Raw genomic sequence first — 14029 nt, forward strand, 5'->3', positions numbered from 1 at the left:
GCTGTTACTTGGCCGCCATCTTGCTCTCCTCCCCAAACCTACTCTACTTCTAAGCGAAGCTTCCTTTGTATTTCCAGGTAGAATTGCCCTCATCTCTTATCCTCTGTGGTTTCTTTTAACTAGCTTATATTTCACCTATGAAATTCACCAACCACTCAGAGGATGTGTTTCTAGGGGCAGTTTGCATAGTTGTCAAAGTCGTGGCCTCTGAAGCTGATTGTTTGGGATTCAACCCCAGCCCCACCCCTACTGCGTGGACATCTTAAGGTGCTCTCCTCCCCTCACAGACTGTTAATCCCTTGAAACAGGAGGGATGTGTGGCTAAGTCACAAAATTGCCATGTTTTTGACCTTGATGGCGAGTCTGGAAGTTCCTTCCTCCTAAAGAGCTCATGTGTTATTTATTTCTGCCATTTTCTGGATCTTGATCCCCAAAGAACATTGAGAATATAGTTTTAAGGCCATTTTTCTGTTTGTTTTCTTTTCCATTTGTTTCCATTTCCTTATCCTATTTCTTTCTTTTCCTTCCTTTCTTAGAGACAAGGCATCTTGAAAGCTAGGAAACCTTCAAGTCTATGCTTATTCATCGCCAACTTATTTTAGTGATTTAGTCTCTTGCCCAGTTTGGAAAGTCATCTTCTGGTCCTCTCCCATTTGTGTCAAAGAGATACTATTCTATGTTAAAATTGTCAGCTCCGAGAGATGAGTAAGTGGGCAGCTCCTTGACCTGGCTGAGGGTATCACATGCTATGCCTGTTGTCATGAGGGAAACCTCAGGCGCCTGGGCCCCAGTGAGTCCTGACAAAGGGAGGTCAGGGTGGGGAAGAGTGCTTCCAATTCTGTTCTTGCACCTTCAGAGACGAGTAAGACCATTTTTAGAATGATAGAATAAGAAAACAAGAATCATAAGATCTGTTGCATATTCTCAGGGGTTGGAAGTATCAAATACCTGCAGATGCTATCACTGAGCAAAACCAGAGAGAGTAGTTTGGGATGTTTAGCATGAGGGAAATGACCATGCCTTTAAATACCTCTTAAAAATGTCTCATAAAAGATCAAAGTCAAGAATATTTGTTGAGTGCCTACAGTATGCTAGATGTTCTGCTAGACGTACGGTCGTTATTACTAAGAGAATTTGTAGAGATAGATAATCATAGCTTGTCAAGAAAACATGTTTTATAATTTATTCATGTGGTTGTTTACATTGAAGAATGATCTTCATGGATGTTTGTTGGATGCTCCCGAGACCAGCAATAAATCGTAAAGCGGCCTAATAACCAAACAGAATTGAGATGCACTGGGCCACTTGGCAGGAACAAAAACATTTCATCTGCCTCCTTTTTCACCAGGGATCTTACGTTATCTCTTCAGGGCAGAGCAGCCTCGAATGACCGTTTCATCTGGTAGCTTCCTTCTCCTTGTTCCCCATCCCCAACTCATTGCTTTAGAATAGCTTTGCTATTTTCCACATATTTCTTGTGTCTGTAGCATTGGATTGCAGGCTTATGACTTTGCACCCTTTAGATAACTTGGATCAGGTCAGTACTCAATGAATGGAAAGTAGGAAAGACCAGTAGGATTGAGGATTGTTGGAAGATAAGGATTGTAGACAACACTCTCTGTCCTTAGGATACATGGTGTGTTATCCTGTAATAAGATAGGTCAAAATGGCTTGGTACTGGAAGACTTATTTTAATATTGGATTATTTAAGCTTGGAAAATGTCTGGGAAAGCTTTTCTTTTCTGAGCCAGGCTCAGATAGGTGTGTATGTCCCCAGTCCCTTCTGAGTTACTCTGGGGCATAGCTGTGATTGGGAATAGGGCTTGGTATCCCTAACCTCATAAACATATGAGGGTAGACCTTGCAGAGGAAGCCAGCGCCAGACTGTGGGACCTTGAAACCAAGGGCTGTGGAAGAACTAGGGGGTAGACCTGAGTTTTCAGATGGCCAGAGCCAGAAGGCTGGGATTAAGTCCCAGGTCCAAGAACTCAGAATAAGCCTGAAATTATTGAGTCAGGGACCCAACAGGTGTAGAAGGAGCTGGGAAAGGTAGGAACACATCGAGGGGTGGGGGTCTTGAAGATGTTTCCATCACAAGGCAGCCCCGTTTTAATGGCCTTTAGTCCCCAGAGTGTGCCATTGAAAATGGAAGAGGGGACAGACACTCCATGGAAAACCAGGACCCTGTACATCTTCCCTCTTAATTAGGAATCTAATGCAGGGTTTGGATTCTTATCTTTCCACGTGTCCTTTGACGTCATACACTCTACAGACACCCTGCAATGTTTCTTCTTTATACTTAGCCTTCATGGTACTGCGTAGATATTTGAGTGAGCCTTTCGTGGACTGGCCTTTTTTGCTAGACTCTAACTAAGCTCCATGAGGGAAGAGACAGTATCCACCTGTGCCTGGTACATCCTCAGAGCTGAGCGAATATTTGTGGCGGGGTGAAGGGAGGAAGTGAAGGACCCTCTTGCTCCTTCCTGGGGGAGACACTTGGCTGCAGAGGTTTGCACCGAGAGGCTGCCCCGGGCATGTGTCTGGCCGTGCTGCCTCCCATCTGCACACGCCGTTCTTCCTGAATGCTCTTCCCTCTCTCCCGGCACTCGCCTCTGTTTCTACTTCTCCCTCATCTTCCTCTGCTGCCTTGCGGGCTGCTCATTCATCTGACCGATGCGTTCTTTCTTAAGCTGTTTTATTGCCTGGTTCAGTCTGGTTACTGTGCGCAAGTGCCCTGGAAGTCATTCTTTCTTCCTTTTCATTTTCTTTCTTTTTCTTAAAATATTTTTTTTTTGATATTTTACTCTTACTCATTTTGGGTTCATTCACAGCTGCTCTCCCGAAAGCAAACTTCATTTTCGTGTCTCAAGGGAGCATTTCATTTTTGTCCCTGTGTATCCCCTGAACACCTCGTTCTACCAGAACATCTCGCAGGAAGCCTAAGGCAGCTACTTCCTTGCTCCCTCCAGCTCTGTGTTGCTGGAGATCTTTGTCTGTGTGGCTCAACGGGTAGGGCGCTGGTCCCATATGCCGGAGGTGGCGGGTTCAAGCCCAGCCCCGGCCAAAAAGAAAAAAAAAAAAAAGAATTGCATAAGATAAACACAGAAATATCAAATACCTTAAAACTATTACACTCTTTTCCTTGGCCTACCTGGCCTTTGCAGTGTTCTGTAAGTATCTTTTTATGAGTGGGGCTGAGTCAGCCTGCAGTCAATGAGTGTAGACTTTTTTTTTGAGACAGAATCTCACTCTTACCCTGGGTAGAGTGCTGTGGCATTGTCCTAGCTCACATCAACCTCCAACTCCTGGGTTCAATCAATCCTCTTGCCTCAGCCTCCTGAGTACATGGGACTACTGGCATCTGCCACAATACCCAGCTAGATTTTAGTACAGACTGAGCCTCTTGCTCAGGCTGGTCTTGAACTCTTGAGCTCAGGCAATCCACCTGCCTCGGCCTCCCTGGCTGATAGGATTACAGGCATGAGCCACTGTGCCCAGCCACAAGTATAGACTTTGAATTGTCCTGGACAGGGTTTGAACTTAGGCCCTGCTCCTTCCTATGGTATGACCTCCAGTGACTGAGCCCTCTGAGCTTCAGTGTCCCTTTCCATCAAATTGGGATCCTGGTAGTGTCCTCGCATGTTGATTGTGACAGTCAGGAACTCCCATGCACCACACCTGATGTGTCACTCAGGGACTCAGCTGCGTGTCACTTGTTTTCTTGCCTTTCCTTCTTCATTCCACCACCTTCTCTCATCTTGCCTGTAATTAGTAGCGTCTTTATTTTTTCAGTGGGCAAATCTAAATCCATGAATGCCGGGGCTTCCCCAAGATCTTGCAATATTTTGGTGGAGACTTCAGGATCTTTTGTTCTCTGATTCTTAGACTTTCTTTCTTTTGGGGGCCTGGGAAAATTCCCTCCACTCGATTATTTATTCAGCCCTTTCATGCTCCCCATATTGTCACGGTCACATTTGAACCATGTTATCGGCAAGTCTAACTAAAAAGGCAGTGTAATATCGCCCTGTGTTGCATCATTGCATATATTATTTCCATCTGTGTCACAGGCCTGTCAGCAAGTCTTGATGAAGTACAGAGCCAATAGTAACAGGCCTGAGACCTGACAGCTCTTTCACAGAAGCGGCTCCAAACGGGGCAATGGTATTTCTTCAGAAACACGGCGCTCTGGGTCTCTTTGTTGATACAATTAGCAGTCCAGTCCTCGTCATTAAACCTCCCTGTGAGCTGTATCTTCAGGGCTGGTCAATCAGGCTGTTGCATGGGTTAGAAGAGAACCATCCAAGGCCTGTGATATACCAAAGGCTGTAGTCAGGAATATCGTGGTAATTTATCCCTGCTTTCAGTTCTCACTAGCTTGCTCGGTTGAGGCTTTCCAGGCTCTGCCTTCCCCAAGCAGAGAACAAAAGGTTTCCCTTGAAAGTGGGGGCCTGGCGGTGTCAATACCGTGAACGGCATATAAATAATGCAACAGGGCCAACGTCGTTTTTATAAAATCTTGGTGGAGACATACGTGAGAATGATCAGGCCTGTGGAAATCAGCTGGCCTGTGCTTTTGACGCGAGCCTCACTCTGAGTGAGGGCAGAGTGGAATGTTCTCCTTGTTCTTGGAGAAGCTGCCCTGTGGTCTTTGGATCTAAGAGCTCAGTGACCCTTTCCCTCTGTTTCTTTCAGAGCCTGAAGCCTCCTGCCTGCTTGAGAAAACTCAGATCTGTGCCTAATGGGCCCCCAGTAAATGTTCTTTGATCAAATGTATTTTTTAAAAATAAAGGTGATGATAATGGTAGCAGTTACCATTTACTTATCGTCAAAAATGAGCTTTACTTGCATTGCCGTCTGTTAATCCTCCTAAGGCTGGAGGGCCCTGGCTGGGCCGTTCTTTGTGCGTCTGCTGCTCTCGCACTCAGCCTTACATCTTTCCTTTTGTCTGATCAGATTCCCCCAAAATGAATCTTCAGGGTGCAAACCTGGCGGCCAGAGCTCTGGTAGCTGTGGGGAAAGGAGCTTGAGGGCTGGCCTGCAACAAAGCCAACTCTGACTTACTCTGTTTTTGTCCAGGTGCCCCGACCCACACTTGGACTTGGTACCCCACTGTCTCTGCGGGTGAGCCTTAGTCGTGGTCTCCCAGCTGTGGGAGGGGAGGTAACCCTGTTGCTCACAGTGAAGTCACATGGGGTCCACTTACTTCCCAGACTTTGAACCAGCCTACTGTTTTTGGACCCACTTTTACGAGATGCTCCTGAACCTTCCTGGGTCTCTGTGGGGTAATCGTTTTGCACCTGAGTTTCCTCCTAGCTCTTAGGGTTTCTCTCTCCCGGGTCTACAGAGGGAGTCTTCACTCCCCCATCTGTGTCTTCTGCTCTGATACTTGTGACGCTGTCACCATCTATCCTGTTGTCTTTCCCATCCTGGTTCTTCGCCTTTTAGGAGTACGTACATGCAGCCACTTTATTGGGATTTTAAAGGGAGCAGAGATCAACATGCAGTCAATCTGGTGTTTTTTAACTGGAAGCCTTTTTGTTTGTTTGTTTGTTTTTGAATTTTTTGAAATAGGAAAAAAGATCTGTTAGAGATTTGGCATGTTTTTATGTCTTGGGAAGTAGGTGGTGGGAGGAACGTGAGGTAGGCAAAATGCATTTTCTTTGTGCCTTTTTTTTTTTGAGACAGAGTCTCACTCTGTCACCCCGAGTAGAGTGCTGTGGCATCATAGCTCACAGCAACCTCAAACTCTTAGGCTCAAGCAATCCTCCAGCCTCAGCCTCCCAAATAGCTGGGACTACAGGTGCCCTCCACTTTTTAGTAGAGACGGGGTCAGGCTCTCGCTCTTCCTCAGGTTGGTCTTGAACTCCTGAGTTCAAGTGATCTTTCTGCCTCAGCCTCCCAGAGTGCTAGGATTACACACATGAGCATAAAATGCATTTTCAAAAGGCTTTCCTTGTTTGGCTGAGGTGGATGGGCAGTGCGGTACACCCAGCGTTCTGATGCCGCAGCTCCAGATCCTCAAGGAATTTAACTTCTCTCTCTTCTAGGACCTGGACACACAGAAGTGACTAGAGGTCTAGGAACGTGAAAGCCTCCTTCTATAACTGAGATTTGAGGGTTTTTATCATTCACTCAATAAACGGTGCATTGAGCTCTCAAAACTTGCCAGAGTAGCACTGTGCTTGGGGCTGGGATAATATGATGAGCAAGGCAGATAAGGTTCTTGCTCAGGGAGGTTGTTGCCAGACTGAAATTCCCTGGAGGCCAGAATTCAAAAAATAATGACATTCTTTTATGATAATGAAGTCAATCCTTTGGTGTCTGCTGGTCCTTCTCGCTCGTACATACTTGTACTTAAAACAGTATGAAATGCAGCCAACCACAGTTTTATAATCTGCCAGCTCCTTTGGTCAGTATGAGCTGTGAGACCACTGAATTTCAGGCAAACGTACGTCGGAAACAAGGGCAACTTTAGGTGATTGCATTCTGCGATGCTGTCATGAATCTTAGATTTTATGTAGTGTTTACGTTGCGTGTTTGCTATTTCTAGGAATCAGAGGGGGAAAAACATCTAATCTGAGTTTACATTGGCATTCTAAAAATTGTGATTTCTTTTATCACTCAGGAGTTTTCTTGGTTAATTGACCTTTTTATCATTATATAACGTACCTCTTTATCCCCGATAACATTTCTTATTCTGAAGTTGACTTTGTCTGATTGTCTAATATAGCCAATCAGCTTTTGTATGAATAATATTTACACGGAACATCTTTTTTGTCCTCTTTTACATTTTAATATATTCTATGTTTTTATATATAAAATGTTTCTTTTGACAGCATATAGTTGAGTATTATATTTATTTTTACCCACCCTTACGCTCTCTGCCTTTATAGTGGAAGTTTTTAATCTACTTACATTTAATGGTTGTGTTTTAATCTTTCATCTTACTATTTGTTTTATCTTTTCCTTATATTCTATGTAAGTTTTTCCTTTTCCTATCTTTTCCAGATTACTTATTATTATTATTATTATTATTTTTAGTATTCCACTTTATCTCCAAAGTTGGTCTTTTTTTAAACCAATTTCTCTAGGATTTATAGTATGTATCTTTAACTTACTATAGTCTGCCTTAAACTAATTTTATTCTTGATTATATACTTTCATTCTATTTGTACTATTATTGTTATATGTTTTGTTTGTACATGTATTATAAACCCCAAAGTACATGGGAGTTTTTTCTCAGTTGGATCTTTTAAAGACAAAGACTTAAAGTCAATGTTTTCAAGTAAATTTAAAAATGAAAAATTTATGTCTCATGTATATACTTACATATTTCCCAATTCTGGTATTGTCCATTTTCTCTTCTCTGAAGAACTTTATCATTTCTCAATAGACAGCTTTCTTGAAAATAAATACTCTCAACTTCTGTTTGTCAAAAATGTCTATGTTTCGGTTTGGCGCTGGTAGCTCAGTGGTTATTTAACACATCTTTTTTGCTTTTCTAGTTATTTAGCACAGGAAGGTAAAATGGGAGTAAGCAGAAGCTTCTATTCCTACTTGAGTAAGAGTTTTTATCTTGATGTGGTGTTTAACATCATCAGATATTTTATTTTCTTCAACATTAATATATTTATATTTAATGTTTATGTTCTTTAATATTAATATAAGTTGATCATTCTCTCATGATGTGTATTTTTTTCACATCTTAAAAATTAAATTCAGTTGTGTCTTATATTTAGAATTTTGGCTCACTATCACATTGTGAGAGTGGCCTGGGTTTTTGTTTCTCCTGCTACATTTGGTTGGTTGCTAGAACATGTTAACCCTACCTTCTTAAGGAATGTGGGGAATTTCCTTCTACTTGAAGATTCTGGAATACTTTGCAGTGATCTGTTCCTTGAACATTTGTTAGAACTTTCTAGTACAGCCATTTGTACTCGAAGGTTTATTTCAGAGATGATTTTTACTGATTTACTTTTTAAAATGGTAGTGAGTTTATTAAGATTTCTTGGGCCCGTTTTGGTAAATTCTGTTTTTCTAGCACATTGTCTAAATTCTATATCATCTACATTTTTAGATTATTACTACAATGTTGGTTCATATTATCCTTTTTTTCCTATTAATGTCTCCTTTATCTATAGCTGTGACCTCTTTTTATTTATGGTATTTGTTATTTTTTACCTTTTCTTCTTTTTTCTTACTTTTGTGAGAAGTTTTTACTTCCATTTGTCATTTTATAGAACCATCTTTGGGCTCCGTTGATTCCTTGAATTTTATGTCGGCATTTTACTCTTACATATCTTTTTATCTTTATTACTCCTTTTTAATCTTTCTTTTAGTATAATCTATTACTATTTTTCATAATTTCCTTCATTGGCTGGTTATGTTATTAATTCTCAGGCATCCTTCTTTTCCAATAAAAGCCTTTAAAACTAAATTTCTCTCTAAATACTTAACCCGCGCTTAACCCACGTAATCTCTGCTTATTTTATAAATAACCCTACTTCTCCCTCTTCTTGTATAAATAGATAGAATTAAATTTGTTGATTATATTTATGCTACCTAAGTCCTCGGTAGTAATAATAATATTTATTATTATTCTTACAGTTTACATGTTTCTTCAGATTCTGGAAGTGAAATCTTTAAATGGAATTGTCTTTTCCTGAGCGCTTTGCTTTCATTTCCCGGAGCTCCTGTTTTGTGTATTTCTCACTATGTTGTTTCATTTGCAAAATGTTATCAGTGTTCGTTTTCTTTTGGGATCGAGCATTTTGGTCATTGAGAAATGTTCTTTGTCTTCTTTGATATTTTGGATCTTATCTTGTACCTTGATATTTATATTATCATTTAAAATGTTGTATTTGTATTTATTATTTCTTTGTGGAGCTCCTTAAAAAGAAAATTTTATCACATTAAAAAATACGAATTGTGAACAAGATACAGCTTCATTTTTTATAATGAGTTTATTTTTATCTTTGGAGAATCAGCCCATTCAAATTTGATGTAATCCTGAAATAATTTATGTTGTCTATCTTATTTTCCCTTTATATAGACATCACCCCCTCCTTTTCCTCTCCACCTGCTTTAAAGATTTTGTTTGATTCAGCTCGGTTTCACTGACTTAATTTTTACTTTGTTCTCTTTTATCCCTTGTTATTTCAAAGAGTTCTCCTAAGCTTTGTCTCCACCAGTGTTTACATTCTTGTTCCTTACAACCAACACTAAAATTACGTTCTGTCTAAACACATGTATGTACGCCAAGGCGCTTTTCCTGTGGACACCTTCTCTGGCCTTTGACTCTGAGGTTTTACTTACATAACATTTTCACGAGGCTTTTGTTGTGTAGTATAGCATGCCTGTTGTGTTCTGAGAAAACGGAATATTACAAATTCCTGTGACCATATCAATTTAGATTTAATTTAAATACGTGTGCGTTTATGTGTCTGTATGTGTTTGTGTGTATACGCGAGCATGTTTGTACATATGCGTGCACACACACACGAGAGAGAATGTCAGTGTCCGCTCCTTCTCCAGCCTTTGACTTCCACCACCACGTCCCGTTACCTAGTTGCATTCTTTTTCAGGGACTGTTCTCAGAGAGTGTGATGGGAGTTTACTTTTTGAATCCTTTCACGTTGAAAATATTTTTCTTTTTTCCCTGACAGCTGAATCATGTTTTGTCTGGGTGTAGGATTCTTGGATCAGTTTTTCTTTTAAGTCTGTACATTATTCCAATGTCTGTTACATTCCAAAGTTATAGATGAGAATGCCTTTAGCTGGTCTGAATCCCTTGCCTTTGTAAGTATTAATAACTTAGGCTTTCAGTCTGAAAGCTTGTATAATGTTCTGTATACTCTTGAAATTCAAGTCTTTCCTGGATTCAGTTCCTGGACTTAATGAGACTTTTAATCTTCAGGCTTAAGTCTTACTTCAGCTCGGTTTAGGAAAATATCTAGCCCTATATTCATTTAATTGCACCATTTCTCTCACCCCTGCTTTTCTTTGTCTTTCTCTCCATCTCTCTCTCTGTGTGTGTCTCTCTCTCTTAATTTTTTTCTGGAATTCCTGTTATTCTCATGCGAGGCTGTGCTGGGTCTGCCCTCTAAGCCTCTTGTCTCTTCCATCATTATTTCTGGCTCTGTGTGTTTCCTTGCTACTTCTAAATATTCCATTCACTTGGTCTTCAGAGTGTTAATTTCATTTTCATTAGTACCCATGGTCTTTTAGTTCTTTGGAAGTTTTAAATTTAAACTTGAAAGTCAGTGCCTGTAGTTCTGAAAAGTCTTACATTTTTCTGACTTCTCACTGTTTTCATTTGTGATGTTTCGTTCCAGTGTTTTCATAATTTCTACTATGTTTTTTTTTTTTTTTATTAAATCACAGCTGTGTACATTAATGCGATCTTGGGGCACCATACACTAGTTTCATAGACCGTTTGACACATTTTCATCACACTGGTTAACATAGCCTTCCTGGCATTTTCTTAGTTATTGTGCTAAGACATTTACATTCCACATTTACTAAGTTTCACATATACCCTTGTAAGATGCACTGCAGGTGTAATCCCACCAATCCCTCTCCCTCTGTCCACCTGCCCCCTCCCTCAACTCCCTTTCCCCCTTCCCCCTATTCTTAGGTTGTTGCGTGGATGTGGAGAAAAGGGAACACTTCTACACTGCGGGTGGGAATGCAAATTAATACATTCCTTTTGGAAAGATGTATGGAGAACACTTAGAGATCTAAAAATAGATCTGCCATTCAATCCTGTAATTCCTCTACTAGGCATTTACCCAGAAGACCAAAAATCACATCACAACAAAGATATTTGCACCAGAATGTTTATTGCAGCCCTATTCATAATTGCTAAGTCATGGAAAAAGCCCAAGTGCCCATCAGTCCACGAATGGATTAATAAATTGTGGTATACAATAGTGTACACCATGGAATATTATACAGCCTTAAAGAAAGATGGAGACTTTACCTCTTTCATGTTACATGGATGGAGCTGGAACATATTCTTCTTAGTAAAGTATCCCAAGAATGGAAGAAAAAGGATCCAATGTACTCAGCCCTACTATGAAGCTAATTTATGGTTTTCACATGAAAGCTATAACCCATTACAACATAATTTCTACTTTGGTGGGACTTGCCTCTTACAGATGTTCTACATCATCTTCCTTCAGGTGAACTGGTCCCCCCAAATTAGTTATTGTTTCTGTTTTGTCTACTCTTGGTTATTGACTTCGCAAAGATTTTCAGAGTCTATGTGGGATTAACAAATCTGAAAGCAATGAAGGGCATGGGAGTTTCTGCCCTGGCATTCTGGCTAGCAGTGAACCAACAGGCCAGCAGCGAGTGGCCCTTCTCTCTTAGAGTGGCCTGGGCAGGGGCAGCATCGCTTTAAGGCTGTTGACCTTGGGGTCAGCCTGCAGTGCAGCCTCTGGCTCTCTAAGGCCCCATCTCTAATTCTAGTCCTACAATGCAAGGGTGGAGAGGCAGTGTGGCATAATTGTAGGTGCAGCTTGCCTGAAGGTGAACAGCTGTGGGGGGGGAGGTCAAATTGTCCACTGAAACTCGGGGTGGGAGGGTAGGGAATGGGAGTGGGGGTAGTGGCAAAACATTTGTCTGAATAGAGGCTTCTGGGGGAGGCAAACCCTTTGTTCTGCTGTTAATATCTTGCTTTTACCCACTAACAAAATGAGGTCCTGTACTTTCTCTCCTGGGAGTTCTGGAGAACCTGTGGCCTCATATGTACTCTCTAAACTTTGTCAGTTCTGTTGCTTAAAAGCTCATTCATGTTATTCACCAGTTTGATTTACTGAGACCCAAATGAATAGGACCCTTATGGAGTCTGAATAATCCTGACGGAGGATGGAGTTGCCAAAGTCAAGTGTAGCCATAAAATTTCCTGCCTCGTCTTCGCTCTGAGCACGTTCTCTGCCTGTGAAGACTAAGACATCTCCATCCCTTCCTTTATGAGGGAAAGAAATCTACCTGGAATAACTTAGTGTGAAGTGCTGAGTCATTTAACTCACTCTGTCACAGAGCACAGCAAGTGCTCTGCAACTGATGCAGTCACCATTTACTTGGCTCCCCCACTGGGGTCTGTGTTGCCTGACCCAGGTTGATCCAAGACAACCTGGGGGTGTCTGCCCAGTTGGGGCTTCACTGTTCTTCTCCAAGTAGCTCTTACCCACCTCATGGCACCCACGAGGTATCCCAGGGTCATCTGTTCCCTGCAGTGCCAGAGGTTCAAGAGAATAAGCAGAGACACATAAAATCTCTTGAGGCCTAGACTAGGAGCGGGTGTGCAGTAATTTCTGGTTTTCAGTAGGTGATGAAATCCAAAGTCTAGAGGTTGGAGAGGAGGCCCTGCCCACTGCACTGGAAGTAAGAGGAGGAGGGTGTGGGGCACTCACAGCTACACAGCCAAGGTCATGGACATGTGGAGGGATGGAGACTGTGGCCAGGAGCTCAGGCTACCTCAGCTGTTAAAAACTACAGTGTGGTCTTTCCAAATTGGAAAGGAGAGAGCCTGAGTTTGGCTTGAAGGTAGCAGGGAAACTGGCACAGAGATGACATTGGAACTGGACCTTAAGGGTGACTTGGAGTAAAAGGAGCAATAATCAATGAAAGTGGAAGGAAGGAAGAGGAATAGCAGCCTGCATATAGGATTGGGGCATTCGGATTGAGTTGTCCAGTGCAGCTGGATCATTGGAAACAGTTTCTCCACACTGTCTTTTTCACGGTATTTCTCTTTCTAGGGAGCTGTCAGAGCAAATGCAAAAGTCGTCATTTCAGACATTGTACTGGAAGAATTTCACCATTGGGTGCACGGCCACCTTTTCAGAACATATTGCACAGGTGGCCACCTTCTCCATATATTAAAAAAACCTGGCTTCAGTGAGGGGCATAATATCCACCAGTACATTAAGTTTCTACTGGGTGACCACTGTATGCAGAGGGTGCCCCCCGAATGTATGCAGACTTGAAGAAAGGAAAACACTGTATTAACATTGTAATACTCAATATATACTGGTAACAAACAATGACTGCCGGTGACGTTGAATACCTCTTAATTGCAGCAGGCTAACGTGACTTGAATATGACAAACTGAACAGTTTTCTCCTTTCCTTAAAATGTGTGTGCCAACTTTTGACAGCCTCTGTATTTGTACCACTTAGCACAGCTCAATGTGTTCTGCCATCTGTACCTTATCTAAGGAATCATTAACGATGGATGACATTTATTGGCTTTCAGAAGACATTTGGGCTTTACTCAATACCACCTCCTCCATGGGGCCCTCCTGGATATTTCCCCCCACTCTCCCCAGATTACATCAGGTTCTGCTGAAGGCTTCATTCTTCCCCCTACTTCCTTCGGAGCATTTTATGCTTATCTGCTGGTCTATGATTTTAGTTGCGGTGGTTTGATCAATTTCTGTCTCCTCTGTTAAACTCTTAGCATGTGTCACAGGAGAGGGTCAAGTCTTTTGCATACCGCTGGCTCCCCAGGGCCCAGCCTCGTTGTAGGAGTATAGTAGCAGAACATGGGACATTTGTTATGTGTGCGAGGTGATGAGTAAACATGTAGGGTACACCCAGACTGTTGCATCTGTGAGTCGATTTGGGCTAGCTTTAAAACCGTATGAGCTCCCGGTTGACCCTTTACCTGTGAGGAGGTGGACAAAGCATCTTCATTCTTTAAGGCTTCCATTCTATCGGTCTTCACTGTGGTGTGACATATTCCGAGTGAGGATGAGATACTGGTGATGCAAAGATGAGCAGGGCTGGTTTTGTTCCAACGGAGTTTATAAATCAGAGATTGATGTGGCAGATTTTATTTCGTAACGTTTTCCCAGGTTACAGCATGGTGAACAATCAGAAGGCAATAGGACTGTCAGGAAGACGTATAAAGAAGCAGCTAATTGCTCAGCTTGGTAAGGGCTGTGCTAGAAGGCACACTTCCTGTCCTGGGCATCAGAGGGGTGCCTACCCCAGAACTAGAGTCTCAGCCTGGGCCGAGGGAA

At 42.0% G+C, this 14029-nt stretch overlaps 1 protein-coding gene across 11 annotated transcripts in view; it reads left to right on the forward strand.

Moving 5' to 3' along the window:
* FGGY (FGGY carbohydrate kinase domain containing) overlaps window positions 1–14029 on the forward strand; it is a 433138-nt gene that overhangs the window by 153915 nt on the left and 265194 nt on the right. The gene's annotated exons all lie outside the window — the stretch shown is intronic.

Source organism: Nycticebus coucang, chromosome 22, assembly GCF_027406575.1.
Source record: "Nycticebus coucang isolate mNycCou1 chromosome 22, mNycCou1.pri, whole genome shotgun sequence".
NCBI classification, from domain to species: domain Eukaryota; kingdom Metazoa; phylum Chordata; class Mammalia; order Primates; family Lorisidae; genus Nycticebus; species Nycticebus coucang.